The 24404-nt window shown below is 34.7% G+C and overlaps 1 protein-coding gene across 3 annotated transcripts in view; it reads right to left on the minus strand.

Moving 5' to 3' along the window:
• Window positions 1-4010: 4010 nt before the first annotated feature.
• LOC135207521 (uncharacterized) overlaps window positions 4011-24404 on the minus strand; it is a 275961-nt gene continuing 255567 nt past the window's right edge. For all 3 annotated transcript variants that reach the window (XM_064239343.1, XM_064239344.1, XM_064239345.1), the window contains one exon: window positions 4011-8736. The gene's annotated coding sequence lies outside the window, so the exon portion shown is untranslated. The remainder of the gene's footprint in view (window positions 8737-24404) is intronic.

The following is a 24404-nucleotide window of genomic DNA, read 5'->3' on the forward strand; positions in this document are numbered from 1 at the left end:
ATAATATTCTATTCCTCGTTTCTTCATCATCATCGTTAATTTCTTTATTTTGTTTGTTTCTCCTTTCCTTCTTATTGTAGCTACTACGAAGCCTAACTCTTATTTTACTGTTTTTAACATTTTTCATTGTATAGTACAAGTTACATTCTGTTCCCAAGTCATACTTTATCTGTTGATTTCTCTTCGTTTGTAATAAATCTTTTCTTTTCAGTGTGCTTTTGAACCATTCCTATCATTCTTAGTGTGATGTTAATATCACAGCAATACAATTATATGAAGGAACATATACCAAACTTATTAGTGTCTTTTCAAATCATTCCTTTTATTTTTGGTATGATTTTAATATAGTAAATGATTTCATATATTTACAAACATACCAAACACCTTATTATCTTTTAAAAACATTCCTTGTTTTTTCTTGGCGTGATGTTGATATCATGGCAAGAAAATTATAAGTGCAAGCATACCAAACTAATTATCTTTTGATTATTTGCTTCATAAAATTCTACTGCAAACTACGAAAGATATGGTTTGCGTAGTACGGTCTGTTTACTTGTTACAGCTGTCAAAGCCCTCCTCTGTGATATGGGATTGTAACCCTTAAATAATAACTACGTATGGTTCCTTTTCCGCACAACTTCAAATCACGATCAAAATTGACTTTGCTAACTGAGTCCAGTCGAAATCATATAATTCCCTGACCTTCTCCGTAGCTGGACCTGGGTTTCTTCTTCAGTTCTTCAACCAGACTATCAGACCTCAATTACTGTGTTTTTATTTGTTGTGAATATGATAGTGATAATATTGGAAAGGGTCTGTTTGTGATGGTTGGTAAGTACTTGTTTAATCTCCTTGTGGTTTGTTTTTTTATATTTGTCATTGAATGTGACTTGCATTTATATCCAGAGTCTAAACTTATCTTATTGTTCAATGGTAATGTTATATAGCAGTCTGGTGCGTTCAAGACTTCAAGTTAATTGTGGCATTGGTTTGTTTATTGTTAGTCCAATATTTTGATCTGTTTTTGGTGTCTGCTGTAATTGACTGGTAGTGGTGTATGCATTACCAACATTAGATAGTATTACACTTGGGTGTTAAACATACGAAAAACTGTTTTTAGATAAAACTTGAGCTGGAACGAGCGAAATAGTTCAAACATTTTCGTCTGAAGGCAATGAACTATCGATGTCCTTACTAGTGAGCGTTAAGGGGTTATTATGTCATTTTATCGTACCCATTTTTAAGAGCTGATGTATCAAGATTTGCTATAATTAATAAGACAAAGATTGTCGAAATGTCTCTTGTTAGTTAAAAAGTACAAACTTTTGGAATGATTCGAAATTAAGAGTAGTCTTGGAATGACCTTAAATTAGTGGTTGTTCGGAAGTAAAGCATAAGGTTAATGAGTGAGCAATTCTTCATGAAAGAGGTTATTATTTCTCCTTGTTTTAAGGAGCCTGAGATAAACTACGGCCGCAATTTCTTTGCAGAGCTTTGGAATTCTTTGTTGGTATCGATGGCCAAACCTGTAGTTCCCCCAACCCTCAAAAAACAAAAATCTATATTTACATCTATAGCAGAAAGGGATTTTTCAGTTACCTTCAGCTAGTATATATTACAAATTGTTTTAGGAAGGTTTCATTTGTATGTATAGTTAATGACAAAATTTTAACGAGACTTATAGGATTTTGAATGTAACGTAACCTGTAGGACTCTGAATGTAATGTAACTTGTGGGACTCTGAATGTAACGTAACCTCACTGAACCTAAGGTGACTTGTAGGACTCTGATCCTAATACAAGTTTGAGTAATAGGTAGGACTCTGAGCTTGACTTGACTTGGATTAATCTGTATCTAACGTAACTTTGAAAAATAAAACTCTGAACCTAATACAACTTGTAGGGCTCTGAACCTGGCGTGACTTTGAGTAATCTGTGTTCTGATCTGGCTATATCATATCTTTTAATTGTGAAAATTGATTTTAATTCTAAGGTATATTCCGGAAAATGTTATCATTTTGGGGGAAACTTCAAACGTGGAAGTGAAACAGATTAGAATGGTCTACCATACATATTTCTCCGATATAAGCTACATTAACAGAAAACGATAAGATACATTAACAGAAAGCTATAAAATTAGCATTATTAAGGATAACTATATCAAAGTCTTAAAATTTTGAGATATTTAATTTTGATTGACGACTAAAACCTTAAAACGTTTTAATCATGCAATAAAGTGTAATTTCTTTCTTGATGAGTAAATAAAAAGCATTGTTTTTTGCCAGCATCATTTAAAGGTGTTTTCTAATAAGAATAATATCAAGCGTATCATAGCTAGAGGAAACAAGTTGTTCGACATTGTTCCCCGTAGGTTTATTTACTTAATTATAATGCAGCACTTTCTGAGCATTTCCGTAAGCATTCGTGAACTGTTGATTCAAAGAGTATAAACAAATCGATCTTAATTTCCATCAGAATCACTGGCAATCGTATCTGCTGAGTACTATCTGTTGAAGGAATAACAGTGTTGGGTATAAGGACATTATTAGCATATCTTTCGATATTTCTTTAGTTATACAATACTGTTACACCTGTTTTCAGTTTGTATAAGTTTCATATGGAAATATGTGCCAGAATTGTATATTTTCAGCCTTGAGTGAGTGACATCTCTTTCATTACACAACATTGCACCTGTTTTCAGTTTAAAATAAGTCCTATTCGAAAATTTGTGCAAGAATTGTATGTGAGAGAGCAAATGGAGGTGACTGAGAGCGTAATATACTTTTGAGATTTTTGTCATACAAGGATGAGTTTTTTGTTTTAATTTTCTACTGAGGAAGAAATCTGTCTTTTCACACTCTTTGGAATAGGACACGGGTGTAAATAATAGTTTTGTCATGTGATAGAAAAAAAAACAACTTTGGACCATCTTAAATATTTCACTATTTTGGGGTTAAGAGGTCATTTGGGCACTTCTACTCATGGCAGATTCTTCTAAGCACTTCTGCTGTGCCCTTAAGAGAATACGGAGCATTTTGGCCACCTTGGGGATAGCGTGTAAGCAATTTCACGTGATGCTGATCAAAGTCAAAACTAGATCTAATGTTCTCTGATCCCTACCCACCTTGAAAAAGTTAGGTTTGGAAAAAAATTGTCAAATTTTTTGTGGATTCACCAGGTTTTCAACCTGTTTGTTGTTATGAATTAGAGTATGGTTACTGCAAATATTAATATTGGTTTATTCTTTAATATTTCAGGTGGGATATGATTGATAAATTTTCCTTTCCCTTTAGGATATGGATAAAGAGACCTATTTTAAGTTTTTTCATAATTTACTGCACTAGAATGATAATTTGAATTTGGTATGTCACATAAGTCTTAATAACAGGTGGTTTGTGATGTTAGTTTTGGAAATATTCGTAATTTATTGCAAATGGTTCAATAGACGGAGCTTGTTTCACTATTCATTATGGCCGTAACTTTGGGATTCTGGCTATGTTTAGGATTTTGTTAAAAATTCTCCTTCTAGACATTGAAGTAGGATAAAGGACCTGGCTGGGTTGGTTGAAAGTATGGTTATCCTTTTATTTTCTCGGTTATTTGTTAGCAATGTCCCATAAGGTGTTTTCTGGGTTATTACCCCCTTTTCATTACTATAAGAGGGCTTACTTAAATAGCTTTTAACATTGCTGTTAAATTCAGCTTTTCAGACTAGACAGCTTTTAACACCTGAAACGAGCAATCTCAAGACGTTCACTTTGAACACTTCAAGTAATGAGAATTTTTAAGTGGTCACTTTTTTGAAGTTCTGGAGGCGATTAAATCTTTTAATTCTCGGAATTTTGCTTTAATCATAAGTTTAGCTCTCCCCTTTAAATACAAATTTCCTTGGAAAACATCATAGGTAATATACCTTTCTAGAATTATCTCTGAATGGCAAATATCACATAATCTTGAATATATGTTCCATCAAACACCTTTTCATAAGAACGATGAATAAAACAAGGTCAATTTAATTCAGCAATATTTTATTAAATAACTTTTACAATATTTACACAATATGGCCTACTTGACTGACTTAATGAAATCACCTTAGCATTTAAGCAAAAAATTAAAATAAGTGGAATATTTTTTTAATATTTCCATCATTTTAAGAATTAAGATTAATAGAATAGAGTAAAACTTAGAGAGGATTGTAAAACAAATCCTTTTGACATGGACATTCAACATGCATGATTTTTATATCCAAAAAACAAACGTGGGGAAAAAACACACACAAACACACGCTCGCTGTATGTTACATTTTCTGTAGGCTGGTCAGTTAGTCAAGTGGTGGTTATTCAATACAGAAGGCTGTAGCCAAACTGTAGCAATACAGACATCATTAATCTCTTGACACAGAGAATGACATTACAGGTAATCAATATTACCTTTTTAAACCATCACTTTTTTATATATATATCCCAAAGGGAAAAAACTATACAGAACAACCTAATGAAATGACACACATCATAACCGAAACTCTAATTTACTCTTAAATGAGACACACCATCATTACTTAACTAATTCAAGCTGAGCCCATGTTGAACCTGAGAGCGTGGCCCAACTAATTCTTGAGCTTTATGGATTTACAGGAGGGAGTTGGAGCAGACAAGAAACATTTCAGGAATGGAGAAATACAATCCTCCATTCAATGCAACACTTGTAACACTTGTGAGAATCAGGAGGGCTAGACGTTCCCCACTTCAATCACAAGACAAGCAAAAGAGTTTTTCCTGTGACTGCAAAGATAATTTTCACACAAACTGAACGTGAATGACTTGTAAAAAGTAATGAGTACGAGACAAGTGAACGTAAATGAACATTGAAAGACTTTTAAGACTTCGAAACGAAGTTAAATGAAGTTAGGTAGCGCATGAGGTGTTGGGAGAATGAGTAAATTAATATGAAGGTGTAAATGAAGTTATGTTGATTATGGAACAGGGTATAAGTTAGATCAGTCTGTCTGTATGTATCGCTCACTGCTGTTCGTGCTTATTTACTACTATGCTTAAAGTGGACGTGAAAGGGGGAAAAAAACAAGGAAAGAGAGAGAGAGAACGTATGGAATGCAATATGGCAACACTATATATAATAGTCAACAGCCAATAGCAATTGGGCTGTTGAGATTTTCGTCTAATAACCAAAAGGGGCTCTCGAAACCAATGTAATTAACTGTTTACTACCATCAACAACCAAGTTTTCAAAGCTCGGGTTCTGCTGCAAAAAAAAAAAAATCTAATAAAGCAAGCAAGTAGAGATTAGGTTGTTTATATGTAAATATGATTAGGCACCTAATCAATTTTTAAGCAAAGTTGTTGTGCAGTCTTTGGATAATTATAAGTTATTACTGAGTATTTGTTATACTTTACTTTTTATTGCTGAAAGTAACGTAATTTGGCAAAATACTGCGAGAGACAGCGTGTCTCCCTTGAGTAATATTGAATATACATCGAATATGAATTCAACTCCATAGATTTACTGAAGTTTTTACTAAAGTTAAAAACTGATTTACTGATGAAATCCTTTAATGTAAGGCTCCAATTTTCAATTTTTGCCAGTATCAAAAGTTGTCAGAAAAAACTTTAAATACCTATAATATCTGAAACATGAACACTGTTGACCCAGCAACAACGAAGCAACCTTTAGCCCTCATAACCAAACCATTGTAAAGGAACCCTTGGCTTCAACCAATGTCCCCCCAAAAAAAACCCACCACCACCACCAAGATATGATTAATGCATATTTTGGAAAAAATTATCACTGGGGGGGAACTGGACTTATTGAGTTAATAAAGCGAGATTGAAAAATATAGATATTTGCTTTCCCCAAAAAAAGCTAAATTGGATATTTTAAAGAGCCCACAAGTGATTACAAGACGCTTAAATAAAAAATGCAATACTGATCGTGAAAAGGAAAAGGGAAAAAAACAATAAAATTGGTTCACGAGAATGCAAACTGGGTTACATACAAGCACTATATATATATATATATATATATATTTATTTACACCCTACACACGCACTCAGACACACACACACATTTATTTCACCTATCCAATCAGCAGTTCAAATGAAAAAAAAAGTTTTAAACACTTATCTGATAACCTTTTAACATATCTTTGAGTTCATCATCTACTTTTCCTTAACGTCTGTTTCGCACTACTGATGAAACAGAAAAAGGATCTACGCCAAAATCTATTTATTACTCTTTCCTTTCTATTTCTCTATAAAATATCACAAGCAAAATTCATATCATTATAATCACATGGATTCATTTTAAAGATCTTGCTAATATACAAATACAAATAAAATCATAATCATAATCACATGGTTTCATTTTAAAGATCTTGCTAATGTACAAATACAAATACAAAAAAAAAATATATCATAATCACATGGTTTCATTTTAAAGATCTTGCTAATATACAAATAAAAAAAACGTCGACATACGACTGTGATTTTTTTGTTTTTCATGGGAAAAATTATAAGACTTTTTAACCTAAACCCTGTTCTCGTGCAATTTTATTCCAATGGCCGTGGGAGAATAATTTTGTTTTGACAAATATTTAAATAGTTATGCAGTTGCTAGCCAATTACTAAATTAGCATTAAAACATTATGTACTGTCTTCAGCATTAGCATGATTGCCATAATCAAAATAGTGCCAAGGTACCATAGTAGGTTTATGATAAATAAAAGATATTGTATTGTAAATTCAACTTCGCATAACGGGACCTGTTAACTAGTTTAGAAACTATAACTGGGATATGAAACGGCTAGAACAGGTCTTAAGTTCCCCAAGATTGGATAGAAACAGGTCACTAGTTTCCCTAGGATTAATTCTTGACAGGTCAGTACTACTCAAATTTATCTAGTGCTTCATTTGCTAGGCTACATCGCCATAAATGAAACGCAGGCCAATTATACATATATTCGTGAATGTGAAAAGAAATAATCTTCAAGTTTTCATGTAACACTTGAATACTTAGAAAGCAGTTTTAATGTAATCGTAACTGTAACTTCCACTAATTATTTATTATCTTGAAATTATTTCTAAGTAAAAAATTTCATTATAAGCTAAAATCCTAAGTGTGGTTGCCTGAATTTTTTTTCCCATTTACCTGCAATCACCATTCACCTCAATTGAGCATCGTGTTAGGTACAAATTTCAGTCACTTTATTTTTTAAATATAAATGGAAGATTTCCTAGCATAGCTGTCCTTGGCCAACTAGCAGCAATACCAACTAGCTAAACTAGCGAGGCGAGAAAGGTACGTAGTATGCTGAAATGAAGAAATTTATTTGAAAACTACTAATTTTTCTACAATTTTCACTGTGTGTACTTTTCCGTACTGTAGGATTTGGGATTAGGACACTGGACGTCTATCCGGGAATGGGACCTGTATCTGAAGGCATGCAGGCCTAGTTCTCGTGTTGTGGAGGGGGGGGGGGTTAAACATTTGTGAATCTCTTAATGGGACAAACATGCTTTCCTGCCATTTGAAAGAAATTCGTATATCGCTCCCACTAATCTGTGCCTACAGGTATACAACTGGTATTCGTTAATGGTGATTGGCTCTAGATAGGTTCTAGCTAATAAAGGCGTTCTGATCTACTACTAGCATCTAGGGGCTGAGAGAAGAGAGGCAAAAATCCATTAGGAGAGGAAGCTTGTTTATCTCCTCCGTTCGCAAACAGCTGTTTGGTTATTGGAGTACTGTACTGTTTTCCTACAAGGCGGCCATTTAATCTACTTCGAAAAGCCTTGGCTGAAATTTAGGAATGACTACGATAAAAGTAAAATGGGAGTATATAGGTTGGCACCAGTACTGAATGAGCTCGGTAGTTCTTTTGTTCCTTAAGAAGCAAATCTTAAATAAATAAATTACTTCTCTTGCTAACTGCACCATAGTGGTAAGATAATTACAGCTTCTAATCCATGTTCTTTCCTTTGAGGAATTCTTTGTTAGTCTTATTTTGTGAGTTACGCATCACCTTTTCTGGCCATAGCTTTTCCCCACGAGATCCTAAGATTTCTCGTACCTTGAAATTCAGAAAATATTCATATAAGGCCATTTGTTTCGATTTTTTCTTTAGTGAATTTATAAAGTTCTCTCTTAAAAATCATCCCCATATGTCTTTTTTTTTCCAATTTGTTACAATATTCTCTTTCGCACATAAAAGAGAACTGAGAGTTTGGCAGCGTTTCTCTCATAACTTTACTTCAAAACTCTTATATAAACACATATATTTCCCTCTTTACTGAACCTCAAAAACTTACATCAAATTTGTTTAAAATTAACAAATTAACTTTAATGACTTGCACTTACAATTAACATTTTAACAGTGATTAACAAAAGTGGGTGCTTACAACGAACAACATGATTATTGCTCACACAGAGTACTAAAGGTGATACAATTGAGTAGATATAATTTGAGTCTGGAATTTTTTCTTGTTTTCTGAAACCTTACACTAGGAACGTCTATATGTTTTGCACATTGCGTTAATTTCATCAATTGCCTTCGCTGTTATTTCGTCCTTGTCCAAGTCTTGCAATGGTGGAACTGTAATGGTGGAATTGGATGCAGCTGTAGCGAAAGCCGAGCGGGATTTCTGGTTTTGTCAATTTCTTCGAAAGACAGACACTTCTATGGCCACTTGGAATTGCAGGTCCGTTTTCTACGCGCAGGGTTAGTCTGAAAGAAAACGGGAGTAGGTTAATAAATGATAGGTTAGGGTTGTAGTAGATTGCAAATTGGTACACAATTTAACATGACAGATTTTAAGGTTAACTGATGGGGCAGTTTTTACATAAAATATTTTACTTTTATATCAAATAACGTAAATTCGCGTCAACGTGCAATTGGTACACAAAATAAAAATAACAGATTTTAAGCAAACTGAATAGACAGTTTTTTCATAAACAGGTTGACTTACAAACCTTGCATATCATTTCAAAGCCATTTCCTAAGACTAAGTCCTACCAATAAAGTTATAAATAATTAGAGTTAGCAAATGGATATAGCAGTTGGAGAAGTGATATCTAAATATTTAAATAAATAAAACTGTAACTTCAATATACAACCATTTCCAATTTAGGTCTCCACACCACAACTGGAAAGTTAAAAAGCACTGCAAATCGCTCGCAGTGGATCCTATTTGGCCCAGAACCCGGGTATTCCATAAACACAGGAAGAACTGCTCTCTCAAATCTTTTGACACACAACGCTGCAGTAAATCACAGCAAGAGGGCAAGCAAAAGGTTGCAAAGTAATCGACCTGTAACCTCTGTGATGGGGCTGAGATGAATAGAATTCAGTCACAGGATGAAATAGCTGAATGAAACGGCAGAATGCAATGGCTCGGCAGTAAAGAGTGCTTCAATGCTGGGAAACCCCGCCCCTCATCATAAAACAAATAACCACAGAAAGGTACGTCCGCAGTGGGGTGGACTTGCAAGCACAAAAGCAATTCCAGTCTGGAACGCAAGCCATTGAGAGAGAGTAATAATGGTAAAGCCAGGTGAATATTTGAATTGCAGCCGTCCTTAGATACTCAAAGCACAAAAGCAATTGGAGATAAGGGTACACTTTGATAAATATTTACTAAACTTTGCAGTCGTCCAAAAACAAAAACAAAAAATTTAAGAGATTACTCAATGTAAACTATTTCCTCAAGGCATGACACCTTGTACCGTAGTTTCAACGTGGCTTTCCCGTGAGAATATATCAATTTTGCCGTGCCGTACAGCAACAATGTAACAGAATTCACAGAAATTATTGTAATCAAAGTCCACCGATATACAGTGAAAATGCTGTCCCATAATGCTCCGTAACAATGTAACGTAATAGTGATTTACATTCCACTGTAAGTTTATAACTGAAAATACACAACCGTAAGAATGCGTTACAGCTAATTCAGACATGTTAGTATACTGTAATGTCGCCTAATGCTGATTTTCTTCTCTCTCTCTCTCTCTCTCTCTCTCTCTCTCTCTCTCTCTCTCTCGAAGTCTAGGGCCTCGTATGTCCTTGCCAATCCACTGGGGCTGTTTAAGTCAGACAATCCCACCAACCAATGCCCGTCAATATAGACGAACAGAGAAAAGATGGGGGTAGAGGTAGGGGGAGGGGAATGGGGGTGGGAAATGTTGGATTTATGCGACAGGATAATCAATATTATCGGGTTAAACTAACCGTCACTTGAATGGCGAGTTTCGCGGTATTACTAAACAGCCGCTGGCTGGCAAACTGCGTCAATGCCATACGCTTTTCTCTGTTTCCTTAGCTTATACAATACTGACTTTCCACTGTCAGAAGGCTTTGACTTTTTATATCTGTTCATTATAATGGTCGGAAAAAAACCTTAAATATTTATGTAAAATTACATGACTTGGTTGTACGCCTTCTTTTTAAATCAAAATAACAGGTTTTAAAAAGTTTTCTCTTAATCTATTTGTACGCGAAGATTTTACATGATTTTAACTCCTACTTCATAGCATTACTGATATTTTACTATACATCACATAGGATATTAAGGTGATCTATTTTGTCATTTATAATTCTTAAAGGAAACCTTAACATACTTTTCAAAAGTTTTGTTTACGTTTTTGGATAAATAACCCCATATGATATTAGACATTGATATCTGGGGGTGGGGGTTAAATCATTCCATGGAAAAACTGAGTAAATCTCATTATATTTGGAATAATTTTCATTGACTCTGAAATAATATTGAAAATAATAAATCTGATTATATTTGGAATAATTTTGATTGATTCTGAAATAGTTTTGAATGGATTTTCAACACTTTTGAATAAATTTTGAATTACTTTTGATTAAATTTAGAATTATTTTGAATAAATCTTTAATACTTTTTTTAATAAATCTTAAATACTTTTGAATAAATAATCTAAAGGGACATTAATAAATTTTGGATAACAGAAAGAAAATTCCCCATGTAAAATATATATATATATATATATATTATATAAATCTATATATATATATCATATTATATACCTATATATAATATAATATATATAATATACGATCTTTATAAAGCCACTGTACTGCAACATTACTTCGCTCAACAGCAAACCCCCAGGGATATTTTCCACGGATGAGGTTAGGAATGTTTGAGGGCAGGGACTTGGTTAAAAGTGGCAGGTGGAAGTCGGCAGGCAGGAATCGCCACTTCCTTTCTCTTGCAAACATTTTGTGGGGGTTAAACTCTCTCTCTCTCTCTCTCTCTCTCTCTCTCGCTCTCTCTCTCCTCTCTCTCTCTCCAGTCTTTTCGTTTTCCAATTCTGTTGCCGATTTTTCTATCACTCTGTATATAGTCTTCCCTGATCCTGCTATAGATTGCTCTCTCTCTCTCTCTCTCTCTCTCTCTCTCTCTCTCCTCTCTCTCTCTCTCTCTCTCTGATCTTTTTATCTTCATTTATTGTCATTCCAATTTCGTTGCCTCTTCTTGGTCTTCCATATTCCTACTATCATGTCTCTCTCTTCTCTCTCTCTCTCGTCTCTCTCTCTATCTCTCTCTCTCTCCCTCTCTCTCTCTCTCTCTCTCTCTATATATATATATATATATATATATATATATATATATATATATATATATATATATATATATATACATACCATAGTTTACTTGCCGACTTTACCGATAACGGTATATATGCACAGCTATATATATATATATATATATATATATATATATATATATATATATATACTATATATATATAGGCACAGAAATATCATTAGTTGTAAATATACTGGCTGGTATATAGTGACGTTGCGGATTAGTATTTAATTTGAAATACTGGCCACTTCTATCTGTTTTAATACTGGCTATTTAATAATTACACTTTTCCTGTCACTGAAATTCTGAAAGCCCTTTAAATCAGAAAATATCTGTAAGTTGGTTAAAGTTGGCTAGGCTTCTCAAAACAAAAAATATAGCTACAGATTGTACCTTTGAGTTTCATAAAATTTTTTCACAGACATTATTAGAATTTTTTCAAGGAAATTTTTCACAATTGTACCTTGATAACGATTGTATTTTGGAGATGGTCCAAACTTTTGAAGTTGGTCCAGAAAATTTCCAGATATTTCTATGTCTACTTCAAAGTTTCTTGCTGATTATTTGCATCGGTTAATACTCCCTATAAAACATAATTCATTTATAGATATATATATATATATTTATATACTATATATATCTATATATATATATTATATCTATATATAGATATATTATATATATTCATATAATAGACACACACACTCCCACACTCCACACTCACACCTCACACACACTCACACACACATATATATATATTATATTATCATATATATATATATATATATATATATATATATATATATATATATATATATATATATATATATTTATATATATATATATATATATATTACGATACCGATATCCTGGTAAATTTCAGTTAAGCACACAGGACTCAACGAACGTACATTTATCTGTACAAACGAATCAACACGAAATCGATAAAAGAAATGGCCCCATACGGCCGTAACACAGGCGTTTCCCATACCAATTGCCACTGCACTCGGAAACACACCTGGCATACACACCTATTGATCGAGAGAAAAAAATAAAACGTTGGTAAAGGGGGGGAGGGGGGCATGTATTATGAACATGGGGAGAGGGGATGGGAAGGGAAGGGGTAGGTGTGGGAGGTCCTTATCATTCAAACTGTGGTTACCATCCCATTCGGACTTGACAGGGCGTAGCATCGGTCAGTTTCTGTAGTGGTTATCTTTATTGCATGAAGTCAGCCCACTCTGAGTGTGTTAAAGGTTGCTAGCATTGTTCTGGTCATCTGTGTTGATTTCTGGAGAGAGAGAGAGAGAGAGAGAGAGAGAGAGAGAGAGAGAGAGAGAGAGAGAGAGAGAGAGAGACTCTAACAGGAATTCGAGCAGTCTAGCACGCTTCCTTTCGTATGGGAATATTGTGTGATTGCTACAAACATAAAAAGGCAAATTGCCGACTTTGCAGTTCACAGTATTGGGCTATATCAGTAAAATGAAGACTGTTCCCCTTTTCATTTTTCATTCCTTTTTTTCAAGGTTAGTGAGTCTGGATACACTATAGAGAGAGAGAGAGAGAGAGAGAGAGAGAGAGAGAGAGAGAGAGAGAGAGAGAGAGAGAGAGAGAGAGCAACACGACACAAAGACAGCAGATCAAAAATCACTGAGACCCCATGACAGGAAGTACATAAAAAGAAAGGACCTCGAAGGATACTCGCACAGTACAGGAACCTTCCTATAGCAGCTTACACAAAGGACTCTAGCCGGGTTGAAGGACTCCTATATAGACTTTAAGTCATTTGTATGCACAGGACAGGCAACACGGGACCGGAACTTGCAACATGTACTGCATGTTGTCGGTACTGTGGTGATCTTGTTTGAATCTGTACATGGCATTCGTAACAAAAACCATCTGAACTTAATACAAATAACATAAACAATTTACGTGATTAAATATTAGGTAACCAGAGATGTTAGATAAACTATAAAACTAACGATTTTCAAGGTAGTTTGGCGTTCATGTAATTTCTATATACATAAATAAAATACGTAAGCAAGCATAGATATATAGTGGTTTTATATTCAGGTATGACTTGTCACTGGTCACAGAGAAACTTGGAAAAAACTGCTCTATAATATAATAAACTTTAGTACATAAATTAAAACAAATATATAGGAAGGAACACAGATTTCTGTATTTCATACCAACTGGCCTTTTTATTGGCAATCGTCTAACTTAATACAGTATTAAATACCGTATTAAAATCTGTCCAATTGCATAACTAGTCATTCAAATTTAGAAGACTTTCATATACTTTCATAACTTCTTCGCATAGGTAAACTACTGTATAATCTGACAATGTTCAATTAGATATCTTGTGCTGTGAATAATGTTCATTCAAAATTTCAAGTTGTTAATTTTCTTGAGTATATTGTTTTCAAAACATTGCAACCAGAATAACTTTCTAACTGAATCCCACTGAAGATGTAATATTTAACACTCAGAATATATAGTCTTGCACATACAAAGCTTGGTATAAGCTTGGTTTAAGCATAGTAACCCAATTTCGAAACCGGTTCAGGCCCAGGCGTTACCCTACAATAAGCTTAAGGCTGGTTATCATAGGGATTGAGACACGCTGCAATGCGCAAGAAAGCGTGTTCACGTTGATGGTGTATTCAGATTCATTACTCCTGCAACACTTTGTTCAAGTAAGTGTTATTAGCACATTGAAGAATTATGATCAATTAACTAAGCAATAAGACACAAAGACAGGAATCTAGTGACACGAAATTCATATTCTTTTACCATTCAGCTTCCTTCCCTTGACAAGAGGTACTTCTTCAGAGAAACAACGCCTGCTGCCACACTCGCTAATATTTTAACTACTGAATGAACCCCTCGTGGAGATGAGCTGTTTCTTGGGAATGAAATAAGTGGCACTACTATTGAAGCGATATTGCCTAAACCATAACAGAATAAATTGACTGGGAGTAGACAGAACAAAATGGTAGGTAGGATAAAGTTTTCAGACAAGAATGACAGAAAAATAGGGAGATAAGGGTACCAAGTTTACAATCAAAATTTTAATTTTTTCAGGGAAATAACATTGTCAACATTGCACAATTACAAAACTATACTGGCACTGACGATGAACTGAGAAATAGGAAGTGCTAGCACCCAAATTCATTAATTTACAGCTATAAAAAGTTATACTTATTAAACGGATAATGATGCACACACAGGTCTTAAAAGACGGAACCCCAAGAAGCCTTTCTAATCTTAGTGTGAACTGGTAGCACGTGGGAACATCTGGAGGCAATTTCACTGTAGTCGACGCCAATGCAGGACAATGCAAGAAAAATCCACTACTAGAGAGAGAGAGAGAGAGAGAGAGAGAGAGAGAGAGAGAGAGAGAGAGAGGTCGTTATCACTTGCAGTTGACCCCACTGCAGGACAATGCACGAAAAAGCCACTACTATAATACTAAGAGTCTATATTACTACGAGAGAGAGAGAGAGAGAGAGAGAGAGAGAGAGAGAGCCAGGGGTCGTTGTCTTGTTTCGCGTGATCTCTTGCCCCTCCCCTTACTTCTCCCTTACTCCCTTTTTTTTTTCTCTCCCTTCAATCTTCTTTCTTTCTCTCTTCCCCCCCCCCCCCCCCCCCCCTTCACCGCCCCCATTCCCCAAACCCTTCGTCTCCTATTTCCCCAAAATGTGGTGGACCATCCCCAACACCCTATCCTCATTCCTTTCTCTCCACAGTTCCAGCAGCAAAAAAAAAAAAAAAAAAAAAAAAAAAAAAAAAAAAAACACCACCACCAGGACAATAAATTGGTGAAAGTGAACTTTTAAGACTGACGCCCCTTAGTTGGTCGTCCAGTTGTCCTGTTCAAGGTCTTGTCAGTTTCTTCCCTCCTACTCCTCCTGTCCTCCTCCTCCTCCTCCTCAAAATCTCTCAACCAAGCCCTCAACCTTCCCCCTCCCTCTCCCTCTCCTGGAAGCCATTTCTCAAGGACTAATCTTGCTCACAACCAAACACACACACACACACTCATAAGTTCCACCCTGGAGCGATGAGCTAACCATAGCTCCTCCTCCTCCTCCTCCTCCTCCTCCTCCTCCTCCTCCTCCTCTCTAAATGGCAAAAAGTCCTTCATAAATTGCTTTAATATGATCTTGACTGCATTCATTTCAAAGGGTTTTCATTGGTTCGCAAAATACTTGGCAGCTTTTGCTGTGATCGCCATCTCGCCTTGAACGTCCACATATGGCATCACAAATGATAAGGTTCCTGTCTTCTATTTTTATTGTCGGAATATTAGGAATATTCTTTGTCAGTGAGTAACTGTACATCAGTCTTTGTGTAGATAAAAGGTTATATATCCAATGGCTCCTTGTAGGCATGTTCTGTACAAATAGGGGTTTGTCTTCTGGATAATATTTTAGTATATATAATATATACATGTATGCATACTGACTGTCATCTGTAGTATGTATTTATATAACGTAACAGCCGCAATAACCTCTTGAATATTTCCTGAATGTTTTAAGGTTCGCTTACCACTGATTGCCTTGAAGACCGACAAACACTGAAGAAAATGTTCCTACTAGGCAAGATACATCGAAGTTTGAGAACGCATTCTTGAATCGTATCTTTAATCATAAGAGGTAGAGTATCGTAGATACACTGCGAGAAGAAAAACAAAAATACACACTGGTTTTATAGTATTACATAAAACATTTCATACGCCGAAGAACTACTCCTTTTGTATATATTTATTTCAGGACTTGAACAGCATTTAGTAACAGAGATGAGTGGAGGATGAGAAGCCGGGAACGAGAAAGAGAAGGATTGTGAAATTATGGAGCATAAAACGGAAAGTAGCCACTGTCACGTAAAAGTGAGAATGAGACATGGTGAAGAGTAGCAACTATAAAGAGAGCAAAGGAAAACGCAGTCGTAGCAAGACCACTAAGAGATAATGAAATAGTGAGAGCAGCATCGGAAAGAGCTCCGAACAAAAGAGCACCGATTGAGAGAGAGAGCAGAATTGGAAGGAGAGCACCGACCACAAGAGAACAGCATTGGAAAAGAGAGCGCCGACCACGAGAGCGCAGCATTTGAAGGAGAGCACTGGCCACGAGAGAGCAGCATTGGAAAAGAGAGCTCCAAAAAAGAGCAGCACTTGAAAAGAGAGCACCGATCAAAAGAGAGCACCAGCGTTGGAAAAGAGAGCAGCACATTGAAAGAGAGCACCAACTTGGAAAAGAGAGCACCGACCAAAAGAGCAGCACCAGCATTGGAAAATAGAGCGCCGATCAAAAGAGAGCACCACCAGCATCAGAGAGCACTGAAAGATAGAAGCATCCGAAAGAGAGCACCTACCACAAAAAAGAGGGTAGTTCCAATTAGAGAGCAGTATTCAAAAGAGATCGAAAGCTTTCAGAGATTTCTCCGAAAGAGAGTACCAACCAAAAATCCTGAGCTGACTTAATAAAAGATTGCTAGAACCTGAATTGTATAAAAAATCAGATTGCTACAACCTGAATTGTATAAAAAAAATCAGATTGCTACAACCTGAATTGTATAAAAAAATCAGATTGCTACAACCTGAATTGTATAAAAAATCAGATTGCTACAACCTGAATTGTATAAAAAATCAGATTGCTACAACCTGAATTGTATAAAAAATCTCAGATTGCTACAACCTGAATTGTATAAAATCAGATTGCTTCAACCTGAATTGTATATAAAATCAGATTACTTACAACCTGAATTGTATATAAAATCAGATTGCTACAACCTGAATTGTATATAAAATCAGATTGCTACAACCTGAATTGTATAAAATCAGATTGCTACAACCTGAATTTTATATAAAATCAGATTGCTACAACCTGAATTGCATAAAAAATCAGATTGCTACAACCTGAATTGTATAAAAAATCAGATTGCTACAACCTGAATTGTATATAAAAATCAGATTGCTACAACCTGAATTGTATAAAAAATCAGATTGCTACAACCTGAATTGTATAAAAAATCAGATTGCTACAACCTGAATTGTATAAAAAATCTCAGATTGCTACAACCTAAATTGTATAAAATCACAGATTGCTACAACCTGAATTGTATAAAAAAAAATCTCTGATTGCTACCACCTGAATTGTATAAAAAAATCAGATTGCTACAACCTGAATGGTATAAAATCACAGATTGCTACAACCAGAATTGTAAAAAAATCACAATAAAAGATTTCTACAACCTGAACTTATTGTACATAATTGTTCAGTTAGGTAGCAATGATTATAGCAAACTCCACTGGAGTATCATGGATCAACAAGTGGTTTGTTTTTTGTGTTTGGCAAGTAATTACTGTACAATAAACTTGTTGAACTGGCTTTATTAGAGATCACTAGTAAAACCTTTTTAATCTTGTTTCGCAAATACAACTGGTCATTGAATAGTGCTTTTAAGGGAGATGTAACTTACAACGTCAAATTGTATAAATGTGCGCATCTTTCATATAACAGCCATTCAAATATATAAAAAATCTCATGACAATAAATATATCATGTCTTATACGTATATAAAAAATCTCATGACAATAATTATATAATGTCTAATACGTATGGGAAAAAGGTGTCCATCTTTCATATGCCATTAAACATATCAAATCCCATGACAATAAATATATCATGTCCCATACGTATGGGAAATTAAGTATATATCCTATATGATAATTTTTGGATAGCCATTTCAATGTTGGAGAGGCATTTTACAATTTTTATCTGGATGGGGAATGAAAAATTGACTCGCTAAACTTATAAAAAGTGGGAAAAACTGGTCCCATTTAGATAATAGAAAAAAATTAAGATATTTAGTACAGAGTATTTAGAAAATAAATCCAATTTAGACTCCATTCTACAATTTTTAATCTGGATGGGGAATGAAAAATTGACTATCTAAACTTATAAGAAGTGGGTAAAGCAGTTCCCATTTAGATATTAGAAAAAATGAAGATATTTAGTACCAAGTATTGAGAAAATAAATCCAATTTAGAATCCTAATCATTATACTTCCGAGCTGTGGATGTCGTCAGAGAAACATATAACAAAACCCCATCTGAATACGATAATAAATAAAGCCATCCCAATACACAAAAGAAAGGGAAATGTAGTGGCAAGTTCGCCATTCAAAGGAGAAATTAAGACTGGATGAAAAAAGGCATCATGACTCGACAATGGACCTCTTCAAAAAGGTGAATGGTACTGGGCAGTTTGAGCCCCCCGCAAACTCAAACCCCCCCCCCTCTCTCTCTCTCTCTCTCTCTGAAGGTAGTTGTAACGCCAGATAACTCACAATCTCTCTCTCTCTCTCTCTCTCTCTCTCTCTCCCCAATGGTCTAATGGTCTTCTTCAAAAAGGTGAATGGTACTGGACAGTCTGAGCGCTCTCTCTCTCTCTCTCTCTCTCTCTCTCTCTCTCTCTCTCCTCTCTCTCTCCTCTCTCTCTCTCCAATGGATTTCTTCAAAAAGGTGAATGGAACTGGACAGTCTGAGCTCTCTCTCTCTCTCTCTCTCTCTCTCTCTCTCTCTCTCTCTCTCTCTCTCTCTCTCTCGTGACAGAATTTTAGGATCGCCATAAACGTGAGGACATCATGAGAGAATAATAATAATAATAATAATAATAATAATAATAATAATAATAATAATAATAATAATAATAATAATAATAATAATAACATAAATGACAATAATAATAAATAAAGGATTAAAGATAAAGCCTTCCACCTAATACTCTACAAAGGCTCACCAAAAGATAACTGGAAAAATAATTTTTAAAAAAGTAAAAACGAAAGAAAAGTGTAATCTTTCCTCCCTGTGAGATAGAAGGATCGTGTTACTGACTCACTGTGTGGAAGGGAAGCCTTTCTTCCCTCTCCTTTCAATGCTGGGGCTTTGAAGCCTAAAAAAAAAAATAAGTAAATAAATAAAAAGATGAATTTTCTCTACCTCGCAGATAAGGGATTTCCTAATATTGTGTAAAAGGACGGGTCGAGTTTCTACCCATCTAAATACGTATTAGGAGTGTGGTATATTCGTGTATGTGTACAAACATTTACACATAGTATATGTATATAACGTGTGTATACACTGTCTGAATATATAAATATATATTAGAAGGAATAAGATACAGTTGTGTACGAATATATTAGAAGGAATTTGGTAAACTTGTGTAGGAGTGCATTCACATTCACACAAGTGTATATTAATATGAATATAACGTGTGTATACACTGTCTGAATATTATATATGTGTGTGTTAGAGAGAATTTACGTATTTTTGTGCTAATACACTGATAAAACCTAGTGTAATTTGTTTGTGAATATATATATATATTATATATATACACACACGTGTGCAAGTGTACTATATACACACGTACATACACTGTGCACCATACAAAAAGGTATACTACCATCTCCATTAAAATGTGATTACTCTCTCATGTCAAGACACGTGTATAACTCGCTGAAAAATAATGAATTACAATTCCGTTCATCCAAAGGTTTTATCTCCTCTCTGCCATTATAACCAAAAAAGAAAACATTTTTGTACCATTTTTTAACCATATCTTAACCACCTTTTGACCGTGTTTTTATAAGAGAACGAACCTAAACCTAATACTTGTTTGGGAAATTAAAATACAAAAAAATAAATAAATAAATAAAAAATAAAAAAAACACTATACTTTTTAAAGAAAACTTTTACAGTACGTAACCTGCCATCAACACAAGCGATTACAGGCGCGTAAATACCGGGGTACGAAGGAGGTACGGAATTACCTCATCGAGGTTACGTACGTGCAAGAGGTTGTAGTGGGTGTTAATGGGAAAACTTCCCCGAGTAAATTTGAGGTTAATATATATAATATGAAATATTATGTACACACAGATTCAGAGTGAAAAAATAGGAAAAACTTCGGACCAAACATAAAAGTTTAAAAATAAGCTTTTAACATTTCAAGAGATATTTAAACGCTGTCCATAAAAGAGAGAGAACGTGTGCGTGAGCTCAAAGTCTAGAAAGATTGTGGATAAGCCAGCTGGTCGAAAACTGATGAGAGAGAGAGAGAGAGAGAGAGAGAGAGAGAGAGAGAGAGAGAGAGAGAGAGAGAGATGCCAGCTGGTCTCTAAAGAGTGGCCTATCCCTGACAATGGCAGGTTATCGAAGTAGAATAAACCATCCTGACACATACTAGGCCTACCTTTAAGATACGGTGGTCAAGGCTGCGGGATATTTACAAAAGGGCGCACCTTTTGGATGGGGTCTGAAAGTGCGCATTTGTGCGTTCGTGCGCGGGCGCATTACTTTTGTAAAGGAAGGGTAAATATCAGGAATGATTAACCCGATATTTGTTTAGAGAATGAAGTCGCCTGCACTTCCTTCGAAAGGTTTAAATTATTTATATAAATTTCTTTCTCGTGATGTTTTGGATGGCGTCGCAACGACTATGGTCAGGTTCCGCTCAACAGACATGAAATCTCCAGCTCATCTGATTTCCTTGATGGATAGAATGAAGCCAATCGTCCAGTTCAATATTTCCACAACGACTGTGATAAATGGTATCTGAGAGAGAGAGAGAGAGAGAGAGAGAGAGAGAGAGAGAGAGAGACTCTCCTTACCCTACATTCCTGCAGGCATATATGCGCATGCACGAATGTAGGCGCGTAACTCATTCCATTACACGTAATGCGTAACACGCATAAATAGGACAATATGTCATGACGAGTGAAATACGCAGATTTCAATGCGTTATATAAAGACTTCTATCTTTTTTCCTTTTTTCCCTTTTTATTTTTTATTTTTTCCTTTCTTACCTTTTGCATTTTTTCTTTTTTCCCGAAACTTCGATTTCGTCTCTATTCAAGACATACCCACAATGCATCTTTAAAAGACGACATCGGGAAAAAAGAAAAAAAAAAAGAAAATATGCCTCAATACCCAGGCAACAATGAGAGAGAGAGAGAGAGAGAGAGAGAGAGAGTTTCTTTATACGTACTATATATATCTTTTAGAAATTTAGATTCCCGGTGGATTATCCAAAGCAGTTTTGTCTTTATCATTATCATTCATCATTACAATTATCATTATCACTTTTCATTATTATTATTATCATCACTACCATCATCACGGACTGTCACTATTCAAGCCATGATTATTACCAGTATCCCCATGACACGCTACCTTGACTATCAACACTATCACTATTTAGGCAGAGATGAATGATAATAGTATTTAAAGAGAGTTAAAAGTCTCATTATTATTATCAAGCAGATGAAACATGATAACAGTATTTAACAACAGTAAGCCCTTATATTATTATTATTTATTAATATATTCAATATCTTTGTTGGTCCAGTTGTAACGAGAGAGAGAGAGAGCTGAAGGTATACCATCTTATTCATTTCCTACGAAATCTCCAAAAACATACAGAAATAAAATAATAAAACCACTCTCGCCCCGAGAGAGAGAGAGAGAGAGAGAGAGAGAGAGAGAGAGAGAGAGAGAGAGAGAGAGAGCATAATATTTGCCCCTGGCTATTTGTGTTATCGCCATGAAAAAATAACGGGAATGCTGCTGTCATTCTTGCTTGTAAATATCTGCGACATATATCATTAGGAATGGTATCGTGGCATTTACTGGGTGTCATTCCCCAAGAGGACACTGACCTAAGAGGATTCCAAATTAGACTTCTAAGAAGCAGGTGTAGTGGTTCTAGTCTAGAATTACTGTTACGGGATTCGGGATTTCTTCTTTTTAATATATATATAATATTTTCTTTTTTATGTTTCCTTATAGGATATTTCCTTTTATTTAATGTTTTCTTCTTTCCTATATTTTTTTATTAATATTATCTTTTTCCTTTTTTTTATGTTTCCTTATTGGATATTTTCTTTTATTTAATGTTTTCTTCTTTCCTATATTTTTCTTATTAATTTGTTTTTATTATACTTTCTTTTTTTATATTTTCTTTTATTCATATTTCTTTTATTATATTTTGTTTTCTTTCTTTTTTCATCGTGCTTAAGGCCGACTGGGCTTTTTTTTTTTCTTTTTTTTTTTCTTTATCATTTTCTTTCTGCTTACATCTTTCCGTCGTGTGCTTTAGGCTGGCTGATGGCGAGAGTAGTTTTATAGCTTTTGTGTGCGTATTGCTTGTGGATCTCTCTCTCTCTCTCTCTCTCATCTCTCTCTACTCTCTCTCTCTCTCTCTCTCTCTCTCTCTCTCATGAATTATTACGACTCTTTTTCTCCAGACGGAGTGATAGTGCTGTTCAGCGTTGTCTCTCTGTTTTTTTTTTGATTTGGTATGCGTTAAAATGATAATAATAATAATAATAATAATAATAATAATAATAATAAAAATAATAACTACTTGTTAACATATTCTAAGGTTTTTGTTATTCCCGAGGAGTTTGTCATAAAGATAAAATCAATACTAATACTAATAATAATAATAATAATAAAATAATAATAATAATAATAATAATAATAATAATAATTTGTCAACATATTCTAAGGTTTTTGTTATTCCCGAGGTAGTAATAATAATAATAATAATAATAATAATAATAATAATAATAATAATAATAATAATAATAATACTAGGAATAGGAATAGCGAAGGAGCAGCATTACCAAATTCCACATCCGGGTATTCCTAACAAACACACACACACACGTATCCCCGAAATATCTACTGTGAATGTCGGCCTCTTCTCTCAATTCATCCATCCCGTTACCGCAATGACGAGCGGTCTCCAACACCGCCACAAACCCTCCCCCCTCCCCTCTTTATAATACCCTTCCCTACTCCTACCCCCATGCCCAATGACATACCCCCTGCCCTTCCCCTCTCCTCCCTACCTTTGCTAAGACTTCCTGGGTGTCTCCCCCCATCCCACGTTTATTTTTTTGTTCTTTTTTTTTTACTTTTTTTTTTTTTTACTTTTTTCTGCCGCAGACATTGATAAGTACGATGCAGTAGGACGCTGACCTGTCACGAGAGAGAGAGAGAGAGAGAGAGAGAGAGAGAGAGAGAGAGAGAGAGAGAGAGAGACGAATGAACAATTCACAATGCGAGCATAAATATAAACCTTATAAAATGGGCCATAAATAAATCTTGAGACGAGTCAGAAAAAATAGAGAGAGAGAGAGAGAGAGAGAGAATTCTGGTACACAAGATGAGTTTCAGACAATTTATTCAGGCGTAAGAAATATATGTTTAGAAGACACAAGACATACACACACGTAAAAGCTACTCATATATACTTAAACATACAATGCAAATATTAAATAAATTACAGCAAGCCAAATAATGGTATTCATTACACAATACCCAAACCTAGTAAATTTTGATAATGACATGCATTCCTAACACACGAATTGCTACGTAATCAAATTTGTAACGCATTTAGATCGAAAAACGAATTAATAAATAATTACCAGGATTTTTCAAGTATTTTTATATAGTATTTTTTATATTAATTATTATTAGTACTTTTATATAAATAATAATTACTCATATGAATATAAGTAAAGATGAATCAAAACGCTTAATATATGTTGTACTTTCAGCCTTATATTACAACAACAACCAGTCAGAAAACTACAACATTAAACAGCTTCTATAACAATCACGTGAATGATGTCTCATCTTACAAATTGTTTGTACAACCTCTCAGCCCGTGTTTAATGTATATTGTATTTTCAGCCTTATATT

This window comes from Macrobrachium nipponense, chromosome 32, assembly GCF_015104395.2.
Source record: "Macrobrachium nipponense isolate FS-2020 chromosome 32, ASM1510439v2, whole genome shotgun sequence".
In the NCBI taxonomy this organism is placed as follows: domain Eukaryota; kingdom Metazoa; phylum Arthropoda; class Malacostraca; order Decapoda; family Palaemonidae; genus Macrobrachium; species Macrobrachium nipponense.